This window comes from Kogia breviceps, chromosome 7 (assembly GCF_026419965.1).
Source record: "Kogia breviceps isolate mKogBre1 chromosome 7, mKogBre1 haplotype 1, whole genome shotgun sequence".
Classification (NCBI taxonomy): Eukaryota; Metazoa; Chordata; class Mammalia; order Artiodactyla; family Physeteridae; genus Kogia; species Kogia breviceps.
In genome coordinates, this window is record NC_081316.1 from 56,030,923 (window position 1) to 56,050,527 (window position 19,605).

Sequence of the window (19,605 nt, forward strand, 5' to 3'; positions counted from 1 at the left end):
TGGACATATTTTGAACAAGTCCGAAGGCTGGAAGTTTTATGAAGGCAGCTTTTAATTTAATATAAGGAAGAGCACTTGACAGATCTGCCCATTAAAATAATGGATTATCTTCTGAGGCAGGTAGCACCTTCTGTTAATGTAGATGTTCAGGTCAAGAGTAAGTATCAGATATGACTATTTTGGGTTGGGGAGTTGGACCATTAAACTTTAAGAACTTCTCTTTTGAGCCACTGATAAAACCTTTCTAGCTGTTTAAGCAAATTAATGTAAATCACCACAAAGCAAAGAATTCTTCAAGGAAAAGAACAAGAAACATAGAAGCAACTTGTAAGGCACAGCGACAGCTCCTTTCAAAAACTGACTTTAAAATGTATTGTTTCGGGCTTCCCTGGTGGCGCAGTGGTTGGGAGTCCGCCTGCTGATGCAGGGGATGCGGGTTCGTGCCCCGGTCCGGGAGGGTCCCACATGCCGCGGAGCGGCTGGGCCCGTGAGCCACGGCCACTGGGCCTGTGTGTCTGGAGCCTGTGCTCCGCAGTGGGAAGAGGACACGACAGTGGGAGGCCCGCGTACCGCAAAAAAAAAAAAAAATGTATTGTTTCTTTGTCTCAACTGCTTGATTTCTATCTTTATTGGAAAATGTGTAGAAGTAGATTAAAAGACTCAGTTTTCTATAGGAAAGACTATATTACTATCAAAAGCTAAAACTATTCCTTCACAGTGTGCTGTAGATACAACCCAAGTGAACATGAGGCCTCAGAAATGCTGTGATCTTCAATGAAAATCTAGTCCATTCATTTTATAATGTACTGACTTATTTTGTAAGAAGCAGGTAAAGAAACCTTTTATGAGATAATTGATTAGGGGGTGATAAAGATTTAAACTTTTTTTTGAATGTGTCACTTGAACTCTCTGTTTTTCCCTACTCTGAGTCTATGGAACCAGAATTCATCTTCTTGTCAGGTAGCAAGAAAAACTTTTGTTTCCTTATATATAGGTTTATTTTTAGTGTTTGTCTGAGGTACTGCATACCATGAAGTTAAGCGTCTTAGAAATATACATTCTTCCTTGGCTTTTGGGGGACTTTATTTTCTCTCTTTAGTAGACATTTCCTCCTACATTTTTCCTTTAGTGTCTTACCTACATTTTCCCACAAAACCAAAAGCTTTTCGACTTCCTATAATGTATTCAGTACAACAAAAAAATTTAACAGTTTTAGAAATTATGATATGATATGAAATTATGATATGTAGTAGTGAGTTGATTTTGAAGTTTTTCTCTAGGTCATTTAACATGACTGAAGGGGCTTCCACACCATGAAAGAATTACTATTTTAAACTAATTAACACATTGAAAATAAGTCATTCAGGAATTATTCTAATTTTTACTTCTCTCTGTCCACAAATAAATCTACTTTTGACATTTGAAAATCTCATCATTCTTAAGTGAAAAATCTCATTTGCCTAAGATTAAAAATGAAAAAAAATTTGAAAAAAGAAAAGATTAAAAATGAGGGGAAAGGGCCCATTTTCTCCTGTCTTCTATAAGCTTCTGGTTCTAGGATTCTCGTCTCCTAAAATCTAATCTCAACTTTTATTATAACTCACAATGGATTCATGAATGCTATGTAAATTTTAAAGCAGATTTTTAACGCATCATCCTAATTTTTCATCTTTATCTCTATATCTCTTTTATGAGAAATATTATGTGTCTAACTTGATTGCTTACTGTGTGCTAAGCATGCCTCAAACTTTCCTACCTTTGTGCTTTTGTTGATTCTGTTTCTCCTTTTAAAGTCACTGAAGGACAGATTTCACTACATGTTTTATCATATGTAAAAAATGGCAAACATTGGGAGTAAACATTCAATTTCTCAACAATGTTTTCTTTGTATCTCTGGTGAAGGCACAATGCCTCTGATTCAACATCAGTTCATCTTTCAGACCTTAGGCGCCTAGTACAGTCAGATACCCTGATAGTTAACCCCTAAAAGTAAACTCCTATACCAAGGAGTTTAAAATCTTGTGAATTGCAATCTCCATAAATCTTAGATAGTCAATAAATAGTCCATAAATATTCAATAAATGGTTTATTTTATGGCAGAGAGCCTAGAAAGTCTCTGTTCCTCATTGCCAAATAACTTTTCGCTCCTTGGGTTAACATACCAATATTGGAAACTATTATTTAGTTAAATAGCATCTTTTTCCTAAAGCATTTACTGAAAAAACAAATGTGCAAATAGATAAAGGAATATTTGGGGAAAAATTAGGTGTTTTCCTGTCTCAATATCTGACACATAGGAGGCACACAATAAAAATTTGTTGACTGAGTGAAGGAATGAAAGGCAGATGAAACCCTTGAACATCTGGAGAGAATTGGTCTTTAGGGTTAGGGAGAAGAGTGAAAGGAGTGAAGGGAGTGTTCAGATGGGGTGACAAAAAGCTCTGAAAGAAAAACTAGTGAGATTTGTATTCAATTACTTTATAATTATGCCTAGTGTTGGCTAGAGGGAATAGGAAAGTAGACATATTTCTTATTGGTACATCTGAATCTGATTAAATGTAATTTTTCACCATGACATAGAATGGATTCTTCTACAGACAGCTGATATTTCTAGACTCTGAAGGAAAAACAAAAGATATTTTCTGAGACAGCCATTTTCTCTGTGTCCCTTAAAGAGCAAAGAGAAATAAAATGAACTTCCCCAATGGAATCTCAAATTCTTGAAGCTTTTGTAATTGTTGGATATTTTCAAACAGAGACTATTCTCTGGATTTCCATGTAATATAATTCTTATTTAAAGTATTGGAAGATAAAAAGAAGAGATTGAGGTTCTCTCAGATTTTGGTAAGATGATGAGCCAGATAAGCAGAGATAAGCAGTGGTCTCAGGTGTAGTAGCCCCAGGTGCTTACCTGAGACTTCCCTGGCCCTGGCTGGAGGCTATGCTTGTGTGTTCAGCTTTAGATACTGAGGCAGAGGATGAGGCAGCAAAGGTGACTGAATCCCAATTATTTTTCTGATGGTGCTGCCTAAGGAATCTTAAATTTTTTTTATTCAGAGCCAAATTTCTATTAAGGTATTATGGGTGATCTGATTTGTTCTAAATCAGAACACAAAAAAAGGAAGACAATTCTGCAGTTTTTGTTTGTTTGTTTTTGTTTTTGCAAGTGGAAAACAAAGTCTTCTTTGAGTTTTTGATTTCCAGGCTTTAAATAGAGAGGCTTTCAACTGAAGCAATTACTGTATACATATTACTCTACACATATAACAAAGCCTTGCTCCAGCAGTGAGTGCTTTATCCCAAAGAACTAAAGATTGAAGGCAAAAAAATGTTTTTGGAAATGTTGAAATTACATTTAAAAGTGTAACTTTTTTTTTTTTTTGCGGGTACGCGGGCCTCTCACTGTTGTGGCCTCTCCCCTTGCGGAGCACAGGCTCTGGACGCGCAGGCTCAGCGGCCACGGCTCACGGGCCCAGCCGCTCTGCGGCATGTGAGATCTTCCCGGACCGGGGCACGAACCCGCATACCCTGCATTGACAGGTGGTCTCTCAACCACTGAGCCACCAGGAAAGCCCGAAAAGGTGTAACATTTTGTAGTTATTGCAACATTGTAGGCTAATTAGAGCCTGGAAAGCAGTGTGTTGTAATCTCAATTCTGCCACTAACATGTTGGGTGACCTTGAATAAATCAGAAAATTGGTCTTTGCCTTAATTTCCCTATATATAAAACAGGAGATACAATAACTTGCTGGCTTGCACTGAGAAATAGCTGGGAAAATTACTTTCAAGTAATTTAACATTTATAAATGAATGCTACTCTAGCCTTTAAAAATCATTTTTGGTTTATTTCTAGTAACAAAATAAGATACTTTTCAGTACAATTGTTTTTAATGTACAGAAGTATAGAAACTAAAATAAAATCTTTATAATACTATTACCTCCCAAAGGCCCATGCTTCCAAGAGTTCAAAGCTTTCATCATACTCTCAAAGGGGACTCTGACCCGCTAATGGTGAGAACCTCTTCACCACACAGAAACAACCTCTGTTATTATTTTGGTTTATACTCTTCCATTCTCTTCAATGCACACACTCACACACACATACAAACACGTACACAAATATTTATTACAATATTTTGCATTATGTCAGATATCATTATTACATATATTTAGATATCATAAATATTGCCCTATATCCTTTAATTCTAAAAACATGTTTTTAATGGCTGCATTGTATTCAACTACAATAGATATCCTATTTTCATTGGTTCCCTTTTGTTGGATGTTTAGAATATCTATACTTTGCTGTAATAAGTAAACCTTTCATAGATTTCTATTCATATAAATATTTGTATATTTCTTTTCTTAATTCTTTAGCATGATTGCCTGAATATTGCTTCTTTGATGATTTTATATAATTATGATTCTCATTTGTTGGCTTTTCTAGACTGTTCCACCAGAATGGAGATTGCTCATTCTGAAGAGCAGCACCTTTTTAAAACCTTGTTTTCTCAGAAAATATCTTGCAAATATTTGACTGTTCAATGTATATGTTCTCTACTGAAACAACGAGTTTAATGATTACAAAAATGAACTCATTGTGTGATCTTTCCCAAATTATGTAGTTTTCAGACTGTGGGAATTGCCTTGAGGATTTTCCAATCATGAAAATCTAACATGGGAAGGAAGCCAAAATGATCTAACTCCTCAGTTTTAGGTCTTAACTATCTCCAGGTATATGCATTCTTCAAGGAGGTTTTGTTAAAAGGGTCATTTGTCACACCAAGAATTAGAAGAGAAATAATGAAATAAAGGTAAAATGTTTTTCTGTCTCTTTTATGAAATAAAATAGAATTAAACCATGTTATAGCAACACATCTTTTATAGCAACACATTCCCTTGCTGGAAGGAAAACACTTCTTTTGATGAGTTTCCTACATGTATATATTTGTCAGCACTTGCCCTGAGAGCAACTTCCATTCATTTTGTGCTTATTTTTAGTGTCTCCTACCAGGGCTACCTTGGCAGTCTTTTTGACCTTTACAGGACTGGTGGATGGTCCATTCCTTAGTAAGTAATTTTTCACTGGCAACCAACATATTTCATTTATGAGGTAACTTCCAATTCTTGTTTTTAATTATGTGTTCCCTATAGTTGCCTTATTCTTTATAAAGCGAGATGCAGTCCAAGATTTTGCAATTTCCATACCGTAGTAAAAAATGATTTCTTGCCGTCTTAAAAACATTGAGCTAGAATTGCAAGGTATTTGTTTATAATCTGTTGATTTCCTTGGAAGTTATTTAAAAGGATGTTTTTGTTCTGCTTTTCTGTTTTGTCATTATAGCTGCCTATGGGCTTTTTTGCTCAGTAGGTCCTGCCATACCTCAAATTCATCATATTCAAGACTGATCAGGGGCAACCCATTACCCTCTTCTCCTCCTCTATTTCCCTCAGTTGAACTACTGAGTGTCCGGTCTTCCAGGCTAGCAACTTTGGCCTCTCTTTTATCCTCTATAACTTTGATGATCCTCTGCCCCAGATTTTCGGAATATTTAAAATCCTGTCTTGTTTTTCTCTGTATCATGGGAAGTCTCAGAAATGTCAGAAGTGTGATGTTTCCAATTTCCAATTCCATGTCCCTAATTTACATGTGGCACAGAAATTTTTAGAAAGACCACGTATGAAGCCAATTTTTGGTCCAAAATAAAATTGTAACTAACTCTACAGAGTGTCTGTCACCAAACCTGCTTCTCTAAAAATATCTTTCAATTTCAATTCCCAGCACTATCCCTCCTCTTCACAGGCCAGGAGTAAGCCATAGCCTTCCATATGGTCTCCTTGCCACCAATAAATTCATCTTCCAATCCTTCGTTCATAACACTTTCCAACTAATTATTTGAAAGGACCGCCTAAGTCCCGGACCTTCTTCCCGCCTCAGAAGTAATAACTGTTGATTGCTTTCTGTGATGGTTTGAAACCATAGTCCCGTGAGTTCCAGTGTTCTGCTTCTGGTTCTTCAGGAAGCATGTCATGTGAGAGAGACAGTGAGGAGATAGTTTAGCTGCTGGGGTCTGGCTCGACTCCTGCTGCAATCGGAATTGCCTCATTTTTTATTGGATTTTTGTACTGGGGCTTGTTGCTAATGCACATGCTGTGAGATAGCTAGCTAGCCAACTAGCTCTCTCTCTCTCTAGATCTATATGTACCTATAGCTATATACATATTAACGTTGCCAGTTTTAAGCTGATTATGAAAGAAAACATTACTATTGCTACCAAATAGCATACAACATACACCTATTATGTGATTCATCAATAAATATCAAATATGAATCTAGTTCACTAAATATTTATTGAATGAATAAACTAATATTCTTTCTTTCTCCCAATTCTTCAGAGAAGATATATTATCCCATTTTATGAGTAAGGAAACAGATTTAGGAAAATTAAGTGAATTTGAAATGAGGTCTGCCTTATCCACAATACTCATGTCTTTCTTGAGACAGGTTAGATTGGGACATAAGAGAGGAGGATAGGAAATCTCCTATGTTTCCTTCTGATTTTTAGACATCAACCTCCTCATGCCCTCCTATTTTCTTCTGGTCTAGATCTAAGGCTATCGATATGTTTTCCTGCGGGAGTCCAGCTACTGCAGGTCCAGGAATACCCGAGGGATGGACAGCGTCGGCGAGGGGAAGTTAAATAAATCAATAACACTGTGTATGTACAAGCATGGTCTCTCTCTACTTTATTTTCTCACAGTCAGATTTATATACCCTAAGTGATTACATCATCGGGTGTTTAACTAAAACCTCAGAAGATATTCACAATAGATTGTACCTAATATTTCTAGATGTACTTTTAAAGTAATTCTAAAGGTTCTCAAAACATCATTGTTTTTTCTTAGAGTAGGTTCAATCCGTACTAATAACAAAGCCAAGCTAATATGTAACAAGCCATTAAAAGAAACTATGAAGGAGAAAGTTTCCTAAACTGTCCTGTGTGTCCCAGAGGTCCTCATGGACAGGTTTTAACAATGTATCCCCTAAATCATCTACAATATTTTTCACAATTTAATCTATCACTGTGTTTTTCTGGGTAAGAAGCTTTGTCTGAATGGACAAGTCAACAATTCCAATGTTGGCAGTCGACTCTGTATGATTAATTTATCCTTATACCAGATCCAACAATACCCATAATCATTTATTACTCCCATGGAGGGCCATTGTTTTTTTATTATTGGTGTTTTCCGTAGAAACAACCCTCCATTTCCAGGTTGTTTTTTCTCCCACCAGCCAGGGGCTGTTGTTAAAAAGTCCCAATTCGTAAGTTTTGGTTTGGGAGGGGGAAGGGGATGTTTTACACGGTTAAGCTTGGGACAGGGGCAAATCCCCCATGCACTTTTTTAAGGCAGAGAGGCTCCAGGTTGGCTTCCAACATCTCCCCCTTTTTTATTTTTTAAAACTTGCTGTGTAATTCAATGGAGACTTGATGGATACTTTTACTTAAGATCTTGTAGATGACTGGAAGGAAAAAAATCATAATTAATATTATAGCAGCTATTATGCCTATACTTGTAAGTAAAGTAAATAAGGTTTTTTGAGATACAAAGGATTTAATGCTATCAAAAAAGGATTGTGCAGCTTCTGCAGGGGGATCATCCAATTGAGCATTGCCAATATCATGTATTTCTTGATGTAACTTTTCTAAATCTAGACTTAAATCTGAATGATTCCAGACACCTAATATATGAGTTTGTACTTGTTCCCAAGAGTATAAAGAACTTTTAATGGGGTTACACAAATCCATCTATATTCCTTATGGCATCTCAGAGCTAGTCTTACTTTAAGATTCATAAGTTCCTGTCCTATATGTAAAATTGCTTCCTCCAAGACATCTACTTTCGCTTCTAACTTTCTATCTATTGATTCCTGCATAGCAAGAGCTAGAGAGACATTTTTAGAAAGTTCATTTACATGGTGAGCGGTATGTACTTGTTGAGTCAAAGCAATAGTTGAAAGGGAAAAGGAGGTAATTACAGTAATCAAAGCGGATATGCCTAAAATTAGAGTAGCAACACATTTTTTGATGCGCAGTAACAATTGTGTTTCTTTTATGACTTGTAATCCATAATCATCATACCATACACCTAATAATTTGACTGGAAGCATTATGTATGGCGGGCGCTTTAAAATCATCAAAACTTGTACTTTGAGATCAGGATGTACACAACTAGTTAATATACAATCATAACATACTGACCAAAATTCAGTTCCATTTTGAAATATATCAAGCTTTAGTGAATCATTGGAAATTAAGAAAACATATGGAGCAGTAATACAAGCTTGTACAGTATACATGTCAGTTTTTGACTGTCTATGTAGCATTATAGGATAGGTAGCCGCAATAGCCTTCCAGAGATAAGGTTGAATATATATAGAACCATTATAAGATAGGGTTAGGATAGGAGGAACCCAAGCACTATTATGCCATCTATTAATGCGAGTAGGAGGAGGAATAAAGGATTCATTCCAGGTATATTGTACATTTGCATGTTGTAAGTACTTTCTATAGTCTACAGAAGGGTCTGGATTGCTCCAGTCATGAATATATTGAGAAGTACAGGAGATAGAAATGTCTATCCCGGCAGGCCAGAACAGCAAGCATAGCAACAAAGAGATTAGTAGGTGTCACCGTGGCTCCTTGACCCGTGATTATTTTCTCTGCTCCTTGGGTAAGGCACTTAATTTGTCCCCATGTTGGTGGCTCAGCGGCGCGAGTTGAATTGGCACGGTGTTTACGCGGAGAGGGCTGCGGGCGTTCTGTCAGGCTGAGGTTCTTCATCTGCTGAGACAGCGGTCTCACAGCTGATGTCTCCAGAGGTGTCGACTTGCGCTTGACTGGAAAGTATAGGGGTGGAGGTGGAGGCCCCGACATGTCTGATGAGACAGTCTGGCACCCACAAAGGTGAATCTGCGTCCTGTGGAAATATGCAAGCATACCCTCTTCCACAAGTTAGTAAAACGTCAGGTCCTTTCCATTGTCCTGTAAGTAAATCTTTCCATTTTACCATGGGTTTGGGTTTATTTATATCAGGATTCCAGTGTCTTAACATAGCAGTATTTCCTTGAGAATCCATATTTAAATTATTAAGAACAAATAGGGCATGTTGGAGAATGTGATGTGGAGAACTGTGTTTAAATTCTGCTTGTTGTAATTTTTGTATTTGTGTCTTTAGGGTTTGATGAGCCCTTTCCACTATGGCTTGTCCCTGGGGATTATAAGGGATGCCAGTGGAATGAGAGATATGAAATTTTTGACAGAACTCTTTAAAAAGTTTTGAAACATAAGCTGGAGCATTATCTGTCTTTAAGGCTGTGGGGATTCCCAAAAAGGCAAAACAGAAAAACAGATTGTTGCATTACATCCTTAAAAGCTTCTCCAGTTCTAGCAGAGGCTAATATTACATGAAAATAAGTATCTACAGAAACATGAACATAAGAAAGTTTCCCAAAGGTTGAGATGTGAGACACATCCATTTGCCACAACATACTGGGCAGCAGCCCGCGAGGGTTAACTCCCATTGGCAAAACAGTTGATGAGAAGGACGATATGGGCAATTTTTTACTATTGATCTTGCTACTTCTCGAGATAAGTGGAATTGATGCCGGAGGACAGAGGAATTTTGATGATGTAAATCGTGAGAAGCTTTCGCCTCCTCTATACAAGAATAAATCATAGACTTAGTTAACTCATCAGCCTTTTTGTTACCTTCATGTATAGCTCCAGGCAAATTAGAGTGAGCTCACACGTGACCAATGTAATAGGGGAGGGAGCGAGCCCAGATCTGTTTTTGTAGCTGGTTTAAAAATTGTTGTCCTTTGTTCCGGCAGGACTGTGGTTTCTATGAGGAAACAGTCTGACCACATACTGAGAATCAGAATATAAATTAAAAGTGTGATTTTGTAACTCAACAAAAACTTGTATTATTGCTATTAGCTCTGCTCTCTGAGCAGAAGTTTCTTGAGTCTGTATTACCTTAGGAGTTTTATTAATCAATATAGCAGCTTTTCCATGAGATGATCCATCCGTAAATATCAACATCACTCCTGGAATAGGCTTATTTGTATAATATTTTGGAAATATAACAGGATGTTTAGCAAAAAATTGAATCAGGGGATGTTTGGGTGTATGGAATAAAATCTGTCCAGTATAGGAACTTAAAGCTATTTGCCAGTCTTCATTGGATTGTTGTAATATCTGTAATTGGTCTTAACAAAGCTTGACAGGTACTGTTCACGTTTTCAAAAGCCAATTGTTTAGATAGCATATCAGCTGCTTCCTCATTACTAATAACTCTTTTAACAGCCTGTAGCAGCCGTGAGACAAAATCCTCATATGCCTCATCAGGTTTTTGCTTAATTTCACCCAGTATGGTTGCTTTGCCAGATGTTAAAGGAAGAGCCTTCCAGGCATTTACAGCACATGCAGTTATTTGCAATAATATTTCTTTTTCTAAATACATTTGACTTTGTGCTGTATCATAATCTCCTGTTCCTATTAGCATATCTAACGTAATATGTGGTTTCCTTTTTTTATTTATGGCTTTTTGTTTTTTAGCCAGATCTTCATATTCAGTTCTCCAAAGGAGATATTGACCTCCAGAGAGGCAGGCTTTAGCCACTTGTGTCCAATCATAAATAGTCATCCATCTGTTAGCTAGATCATCCAATAATGTAAGAGTAGATGGTGCCAAAGGCCCATAATCTGCACGGGCTACTTTTAATTCCTTTATAATTTTATAAGGGAGGGGTTCCCAATTAACCTCATCATGAATTTCTCCTTCAAATACCGCAGGGAAACAAGCAGCCAATTCAGGATCTTCTATAGATGGTGCTCTACGTGAGGGAAATTTAGGTTTGTGATGATATGTGTCTTCTAATTTGTTTGGCGGGGGGGGCGTCAAGGGCAACTCATGTCTGTATTGTGTCAAAGAGGGATAAATAGGTTTTGGAGGTGGTGGTAATTTTTTAGGATCAATAGGAGGAGGAAACCTGTCTACAGCAGGAAAGCCCCAGGGGTCTTGATCCCTATGATAGGCAGCTGCAGCTTCATCTAAATCAGCCTGATCTTCAGGAGGCAATATATCATCATCATCATTACTAGCCTTTAAGGCACATTTTTGACTAAAGGCAGCAGCTAAAACTTTATCTGAAGTTTTGGATAACAATAAAGATTAGTTTCTCCCGGAGGAGGGGTAAAGGGAATTTTATTTCTTTCTTGAACAGGATCTAATACATCCCTTATGAGATTCCATAAGGCAAAGGTATCTACTGGGACCTTCTCTGGCCCATGTATAGTATAATAAGTTTTAAGTTGATCTCCAGTTTTAATCCATGTTTCCAGATTAACTGTTCCTTCTTCTGGAAACCAAGGGCATTGCTCTTGTATAAAACTAAAGAAATTAGCTAGCTGATTATTAGTTACTTTAATACCTCTTACTGACAACATATGTTTAATAATACCAATAAATAACTCTTTCCTTAGATGCTGTATGTCCCCTTTTTCTTTATTCTTAATTATTCCACCCTTCACTTACCTTGTCTATCTCTACAAGGGGGTCGGCCGCACCCGGGTTGGAAATCCTAGCTGTCCCGAGACACCTTTATATATATACAGTTGCCCTTCGGGTCCCTGTTCGGGCGCCACTTGCGGGAGTCCAGCTCCTGCAGGTCCAGGAATACCCGAGGGATGGACAGCATCGGCGAGGGGAAGTTAAATAAATCAATAACACTGTGTATGTACAAGCATGGTCTCTCTCTACTTTATTTTCTCACAGTCAGATTTATATACCCTAAGTGATTACATTATCGGGTGTTTAACTAAAACCTCAGAAGATATTCACAATAGATTGTACCTAATATTTCTAGATGTACTTTTAAAGTAATTCTAAAGGTTCTCAAAACATCATTGTTTTTTCTTAGAGTAGGTTCAATCTGTACTAATAACAAAGCCAAGCTAATATGTAACAGGCCATTAAAAGAAACTATGAAGGAGAAAGTTTCCTAAACTGTCCAGTGTGTCCCAGAGGTCCACATGGACAGGTTTTAACAATGTATCCCCTAAATCATCTACAATATTTTTTACAATTTAATCTATCACTGTGTTTTTCTGGGTAAGAAGCTTTGTCTGAATGGACAAGTCAACAATTCCAATGTTGGCAGTTGACTCTGTATGATTAATTTATCCTTATACCAGATCCAACAATACCCATAATCATTTATTACTCCCATGGAGGGCCATTGTTTTTTTTATTATTGGTGTTTTCCATAGAAACAACCCTCCATTTCCAGGTTGTTTGTTTTTTCTCCCACCAGCCAGGGGCTGTTGTTAAAAAGTCCCAATTTGTAAGTTTTGGTTTGGGAGGGGGAAGGGGAAGTTTTACACGGTTAAGCTTGGGACGGGGGGCAAATCCCCCATGTACTTTTTCAAGGCAGAAGCACAAAATTACAAAACAGCTCAGAAGAGATGTAGTCAGCTTCCTGGGCGCAGCACTGCCCTGCAGCGCTGTCTTGGTGTTGTTCCATGACCCTGTCATGGCACAGAGGCTCCAGGTTGGCCTCCAACATTTTCCTCACCTTTAGTTCCTGGAGAGACTACCTTTAGTATTTGAAATAGTTCCCCTCACAAGCCTGGCTACGGAAGAGAACTCAGTTTCCCAGCTTCTTACTTTCCATTGGCCCTTTTCCTTTTAAGGTTTTGTTGCTGATCACTGTGGAGAAACAAGAGTTGAAAGATGAACAAATGGAGAAGTTCCAAATTATAGAATCATAAATTCCTTCACTCCTGACAACACCTTATCCCTAACACTTGAATGCTTCTGAACTGGGTCATTTAAGCCCAGCATAGGCATCTGCCTCCAGATATTGTAGTTCGCGTTTACCAAGGCTCTACTTTTCCTTTACTTTAGTAAAGATGTCGTATTCCTTTCCCTGCGATGGGACCTCTTACAAAGTTGAAGGTACAATCATAACAGAACTTTTGATGTCCCCTTGTGTAGCACAGGCAGTTTATATCTTTGAAAAACTCCCTCAAGAAAACTAATCCGCCACAAACTTGAAAGGACATGGCCCCTGCCCTCAGTGAGTTCACAGTTGACTGGGGGAAACATCATATAAGGTAGAATATAATTGCTATAAGAGCAGTTTCCTTTGGGAACATTGAAAGAATTAAAATCTTTCAAAAGAGGTTCATAGAAAGGTTCATAGAAGAGATAGCATTTGAATTTTGAAGGATGATGATACTTGAGGTAGCAACTGAGACCTGAAAACAGGTTAGGATAGACAAGAGCTTAGATGGCAATCTAGACACATGCAAGCACAGGAGCCTGGAATAGCATAGAGTATGTGGAGACCTTGAGTCATTCAGAGGTGCTAAGGCCTAAAATTTGAGGTGGGGAATTAAAAAGATGGAATCTTGGGCTTCCCTGGTGGCGCAGTGGTTGAGAATCCGCCTGCCAATGCAGGGGACATGTGCCCCGGTCTGGGAAGATCCCACATGCCGTGGACCGGCTGGGCCCGTGAGCCATGGCCGCTGAGCCTGCGCATCAGGAGCCTGTGCTCCGCAACGGGAGAGGCCACAACAGTGAGAGGTCCGCGTACCGCCAAAAAAAAAAAAAAAAAAAAAAAAAAAAAGATGGAATCTTGCAGGTAGCAGAGGCAGAGGAAAAATGGTGATGTGATCACATTTGTGTATTTAGGGAGATTACTCCTACAGTTTTATATTCATGTGATGGCAGGTAGTGTAAGTAGTTGAACAATATCAGAAGTTTTTCTAGAGTTTAAAAATGTGTGCTGAAAACAGTCATTTGGGAGATGCAGAAATCTGACCCTGGGCCTCACCTGAACTCATTTACTTCTGTGTTAGATAAAATTGGGCTTAACATTTCCTCCAAGAAGCTGTGATACAGGGTATGCTGGGAAAACTTGCAGAGTTTGCCCAATAGTACTAGGTGCATTACTGCAATCTTGTGAAAGATTTAGGCATCTTATGAACTATTTACATAATGTACAGAGTGCTCAATTTTTACTGTATAAATTAATGCCAAAATGTACACATCAAGTTTCCTTCCAAGAATGGTTATAAATTGTTTGGGCCAACTGAGCACAAGGATATAAAAATAATTTTCTAAATGTCCCTTAAAGAATTAGTCACACTTTGTGTGTGTGTGTGTGTGTGTGTGTGTGTTTTCCCATAGTATTTTGTTCATATATCTATTTATGACACGTTGGGTTATATGAGTTATATTTATTTTATTTTTGGTTTGAATGACTATCTCCAGATTAGATTTAAAATCTGAAAGAAGAGCTGGAGTAGACTTCTACATCAACTGACTATTAACCTGAGCCTCCAATTCTTTTTTCTTTAAACATCTTTATTGGAATATAATTGCTTTACATTGTTGTGTTAGTTTCTGCTGTATAACAAAGTGAATCAGCTATACATATACATATATCCCCATATCTCCTCCCTCTTGCTTCTCCCTCCCACCCCTCTAGATGGTCACAAAACACTGAGCTGATCTCCCTGTGCTATGCGGCAGCTTCCCACTAGCTAGCTATTTTACATTTGATAGTGTATATATGTCCATGCCACTCTCTCACTTCATCCCACCTTACCCTTCCCCCTCCCCTTGTCCTCAAGTCCATTCTCTACATCTACGTCTTTATTCTTGTCCTGCCCCCTAGGTTCTTCAGAACCATTTTCTTTTTTTTTTTTTAGATTCCATATATATATGTGTTCGCATACGTTATTTGTTTTTCTCTTTCTGACTTACTTTACTCTGTATGACAAACTCTAGGTCCATCCACCTCACTACAAATAACTCAATGTTGTTTCCTTTTATGGCTGAGTAATATTCCATTGTGTATATGTGCCACATCTTCTTTATCCATTCATCTGTCAATGGACACTTAGGTTACTTCCATGTCCTGGCTATTGTAAATAGTGCTGCAGTAAACATTGTGGTACATGACTCTTTTGGAATTATGGTTTTTATATCTACAAAACAGGTATAATCTTACTTACCTGTTATGAAATATGCCAGGAATAAGTGAAATAAAATGCATGCAGATTCTTAAATCAGTGCCTGAACATTTCCTATTCAATGAATATTGAATGAGAAAATACTAACATGTTGAATACACCATGGCATAGAAAATGTCATGTCCATCACTTGCACATATAGTAAAACAAAGCATGTTTTTGGCTCTCCATTTCATTTAACATTTGGAAATGAATATTTTGGAGAGTAGATAGCAAATAGAATTGGATCAAATGATAGTGCCTACACTAGATTATAGGGCTTTTCATCATTGTTAATACATTTACAAATTAAAATTTTGTGATGGCAATAAATATTGCTTAAGAATAGAAGCAGAGTCAAACTTCAAATATTATTAGCCTAAGTACTATAACTCCTTGACAGAAGAAATTCAGTAAATATGCAAGGTTCAGATATTGTTTAGAAATTCTTCTGAATGCTGTACATGGATTTTATTTTAATGGGCAAGCCAAAGAGGTCTCAAAGATGATTTCCAATTATATACTCTTCTATTTTTTCAGATATGCTCCACGGGGTACGGGTCGGGGGATGAACGAATACATTATAAATGGAAAGTTTTTATTTGAATTACAAATTAATAAATGAAGTTAGGCTTTCTTAATTTTTTCTCATTTTCATAGCCATGTTTTCTACTAGGAGTGATTCCAGAAAGTTTTGATTGGTAACACAGTTAGCATGATTCAGTGGAAGTATACTTTTTGCAAAACCAATATATTTTAATTAATGCAGCTTAATTAAAATATATTGAGGTCCTGGTTCCTAAAGTTTCCATTAATTTACTGGTTGACCTTCACCAAGGCATCCCCTGATTCCCCTCTGTAAAGTTAGGGGTGTAGACCAAGTGAGCCTCAAGGTTCCTTACAGTTTAGATGCTCTGTGATGCCAACTTACCTGCAAAGTAAGCAGCTTAGTTGCAGGGATTATGGTGATCGTGAGGATGATGATGGATGCCTTTGATTGAGCTCTTACTATGTGTTGTAAAAGTGTAGACCTGTGTGCGGTGTGTCTTCACCTGAATCATCTGAATGTATATATCTCCAAGGTGATCCTGAAATTAAGCTGTTAAGTATAGCTATTCTCCTGTCTTCCTAAAAATTCACATTTTCTATTTTCACTAGAAATGTGTTTTTAATCTAAATGCAAAGAGGATTATCATAATATTTAGGTTGTCTCTGGAAGTGTTAATAAGTAATGGTATCATAGTTCCTCTGCAGATGCCTTACTGAAGCAGGCTATAGAGCGGACAAATGGGTTACTCCCAGGTTTTTACTCCCTTGCAGCTCTGACTCGGATGTGACCTTGGGCAAAATGCTTCATTTTAAAGGGCAGACCTGTTTGTCTTTGCTCTGAAATCACAATACAGTGCAGATATTTTCCCCTCCGATTTGATTCTGTGGCTGAACGCTTGAGAATTAACGTGGGTGTTAGAAGTTTCCAATAATAGGCGTATGTTACCATAGACACGTCCTTTAAATATGTCAGTGGTGCATTATTGCACAGCAATACTTAAAGGCTTTCAGAGAAGTTGTGTTTTATGAGATCCCAAAATTATGTAGTTGTGAAAGATAATTAGAGATTTGACTTTCAGCTGTGAAGTGGTCCTGAGATGATCCTTTAGAGTCTTGTTATTATGGGTGTCATTGTTTAGAAAGTAAGGGGTATGGCCTCCTGGTGCTTACCACAGGCTGTGTTCTTACACTGACTGTATAGAAAGAGGAGGCAGAGTAAACGCACCCCATATACACCTCAGCCCAGGCCCTTTGCCTGGTCTGTATTGTGAATGGGGGGGCAGGAAGTAAAAAAAAGTAAAAAAAAAAATAAATAAAAAAAAAAAGAAAGTAAGGGGTAAAAGATAATGAGTCTCTCTAACTACTCTGAGATAGTCTTATGGGTTTATTAAAGTTGAGAACTTGACAAGGCAGTTTTAGTTGAAATAGGTTATTTTTACCCCCCTTGCACTTGGGAGGAAATAAATTATCATCTGCTAGATTATTTTGTTTGGAAAAAACAGCATTAAAGAAAGAAATAGAAGAATCCTTGTCCATCTTTCCCACATTCTTTCAACTTATAACTGCTACTGTTATCTCTTTCACCATACTGTAAGGAATATTGAAGCAGATGATTCTACTTCTGTAAAGGAGATTCTGTCAATGGGAGGAGAGACTTTATCCCATGTGCCTTGCTCTGTGCTAAGCAGTATGGTGTTTCTTGTCACATATTTATTGAAATGCTTGCTTGGCATTATAGTAGGTGTTAGGATCACAAGGATGGAAAGACAAGGCCTCTGCAGTCAATAAGCCTCACATGTGTTATCTCAGGTACTCTTCAGAGTGAACATGTAAATTTGGTATTTTAGTATCTCTCTTTTTTTTAACATTAGGGAACAGGGTTAGGAGAGCACAATCATTTGCCCAAGGTTACCTATCCAGTAAGAGGTGTAACAGAAATAGTATTCACAATCTGTCTGATGATCTTTCACTATATCATACGGTTTATTTCACCTTAGTTACATCCACGGCAATAGAAGAGTAGAGTCCAACATCTTGAATTCAGGTCCTGGCTGCATCTCTACTACCTGTGTGACCTGGAGCAATTTATTCTACCTTGTGGATTCTCAGTGTTCTTGTCTACAAGGTCAGCACAATAGTATGCTGACCACAAAGTTTGGTTAAAGATTGTGTGAGATAATACTTGTAAAGTACTTTGTATAGGCTTGATTGGCACATTATGGATTCTAGGTAGTTGATGTTGCCCTTGTGGGTGTTAATAATCTAGGTGAGAAATACTGGAAATTTTTGTGGTTCTCAATTTGTTTGTTCCTTTGTTTCCTCAATCTGAAGGTTATAGCACCGTTTGTCAGCGGCAGGGACTGTTGGAACAGTGATGCATTGGGAGTGGGGCTGGGGTGTGGTTGGGGGGGATTGGTTGCACACCGTGCTCTTGGAGGATATGACTGGGGCTGGGCTGGGCTCTGGACTCCTCTCTTCCATTTCAGCTACATTCCTTCACTTTATCTGTCGTTATAAATGACAACTCACATGCTTTTGTTTGCAGAATGTTTGGAAAACACTGCCTTTAAATGAAAGTTGTGGGGAGGGGGGTGGATATCTCGAGATTTTCTAGTTCTTTTATTTTATTAATATTTATGTCCTCATCATTTAATCATTTAACAGTATTTTTGGCACTTGATAGGGGTTCAATAAATGATGGTGAATAAATGGACTGATTGATAAAGTATTTACAAAGAAATATATACGTATAAACACACACAACACACATGCACGCGCGCGCGCACACACACACACACACACACACACACACACACACACTTGGGTTAGAATTAGGGATAGAGAAAGTAATTAAGAAACAGCCAGAACTAAGAGTAAATTGGGTGCAGGAGAAGGGTTGGAGCTATGTGTGAGATCCTGGCTGGATGCTAAGACTCAGACAATGGGCCAGGCTGATCACTCTGCCTTTCATTTACACAATGCATTTTCCTACAAACTGCTTTCACAATAATCTAGTGAGGTGGGTAGGGCAGGCATGAGTTGCACTGGCATGAGACCCCAGCTGGTGGAATTTTTGCCCACCTGTGCTATCAATTATACATTCTATTCAAACACCCATGCTGAAAATTATTTTCATCTAAGCTTGTGCAGAGTGTGTGACAGGCACCTACCAAGCAGAATACCACAAAAGTCCTGTATAAAGGCTTTACTCATCTCCAGCCAATTAAGGAGGCATAGAGCCTGAGCCTGCTCTCCCCACTGCTGCCCAAAGTCCCATTTCAATACTGTATTTTTCACCAAAGGAACAGAACAAATTCTCCATAAGGGAAACACTGCTTCATAAATATTGAGTAATGCTACTTATATCGGACCTGAGAGAAACCTCCACTTGTTAGAGAACTGTGTTTATCAGCCCTTAGCTCCAGAGTATTATATACCTGGAATTCTGCAAGGTTTGTGAACAATGAGAAACTTGAAAATATTGTTATTGTTCTTGTAATCATCTTCATCATCATCAAAAGTGAATATTTACTATAGCCTTTGTTTTCTTGGAGTGGAAAGAAGAGATGATGGAAGAGACAAACTATTTGCCTTCTCTAAGATTAGTGTCTTCATCTGTAAAGTGTGGACAATAAAACTTTCCTTAAAATGGGATGATACATGTGAAATTCCCTGCAAAGACCTGGCATGTAGTAGAAACTCATTAAATGCTTATTCTTATTCTTTCCCCTTGAAAATATTTCAGAATCACCACTCATACAGAGCCAGTCTTTAAACCCACCAATTTATAAATCTTTTCTTAGCCAGTTTCTTTTTCCTCATCGTCTATGTATCTTTTCAACTTCCTTCTTTTTTTAAATTTTGGTTAACTTTATTTTACTTGTTTTCTTTTTTTATTGAGGTATAATCAACATATACCATGATATTTGCTTCACGTGTACAACATAATGATTCAGTGTTTGTATATATTGTG

The 19,605-nt window shown here is 37.8% G+C and overlaps 1 protein-coding gene and 1 non-coding gene across 17 annotated transcripts in view; both read left to right on the forward strand.

Moving 5' to 3' along the window:
* DLG2 (discs large MAGUK scaffold protein 2) overlaps nucleotides 1-19,605 on the forward strand; it is a 2,077,851-nt gene that overhangs the window by 622,449 nt on the left and 1,435,797 nt on the right. The gene's annotated exons all lie outside the window — the stretch shown is intronic.
* LOC131760682 (small nucleolar RNA SNORA51) lies at nucleotides 16,786-16,917 on the forward strand. The gene has a single exon (XR_009336787.1). It is a non-coding gene; the product is annotated as a small nucleolar RNA SNORA51 (small nucleolar RNA).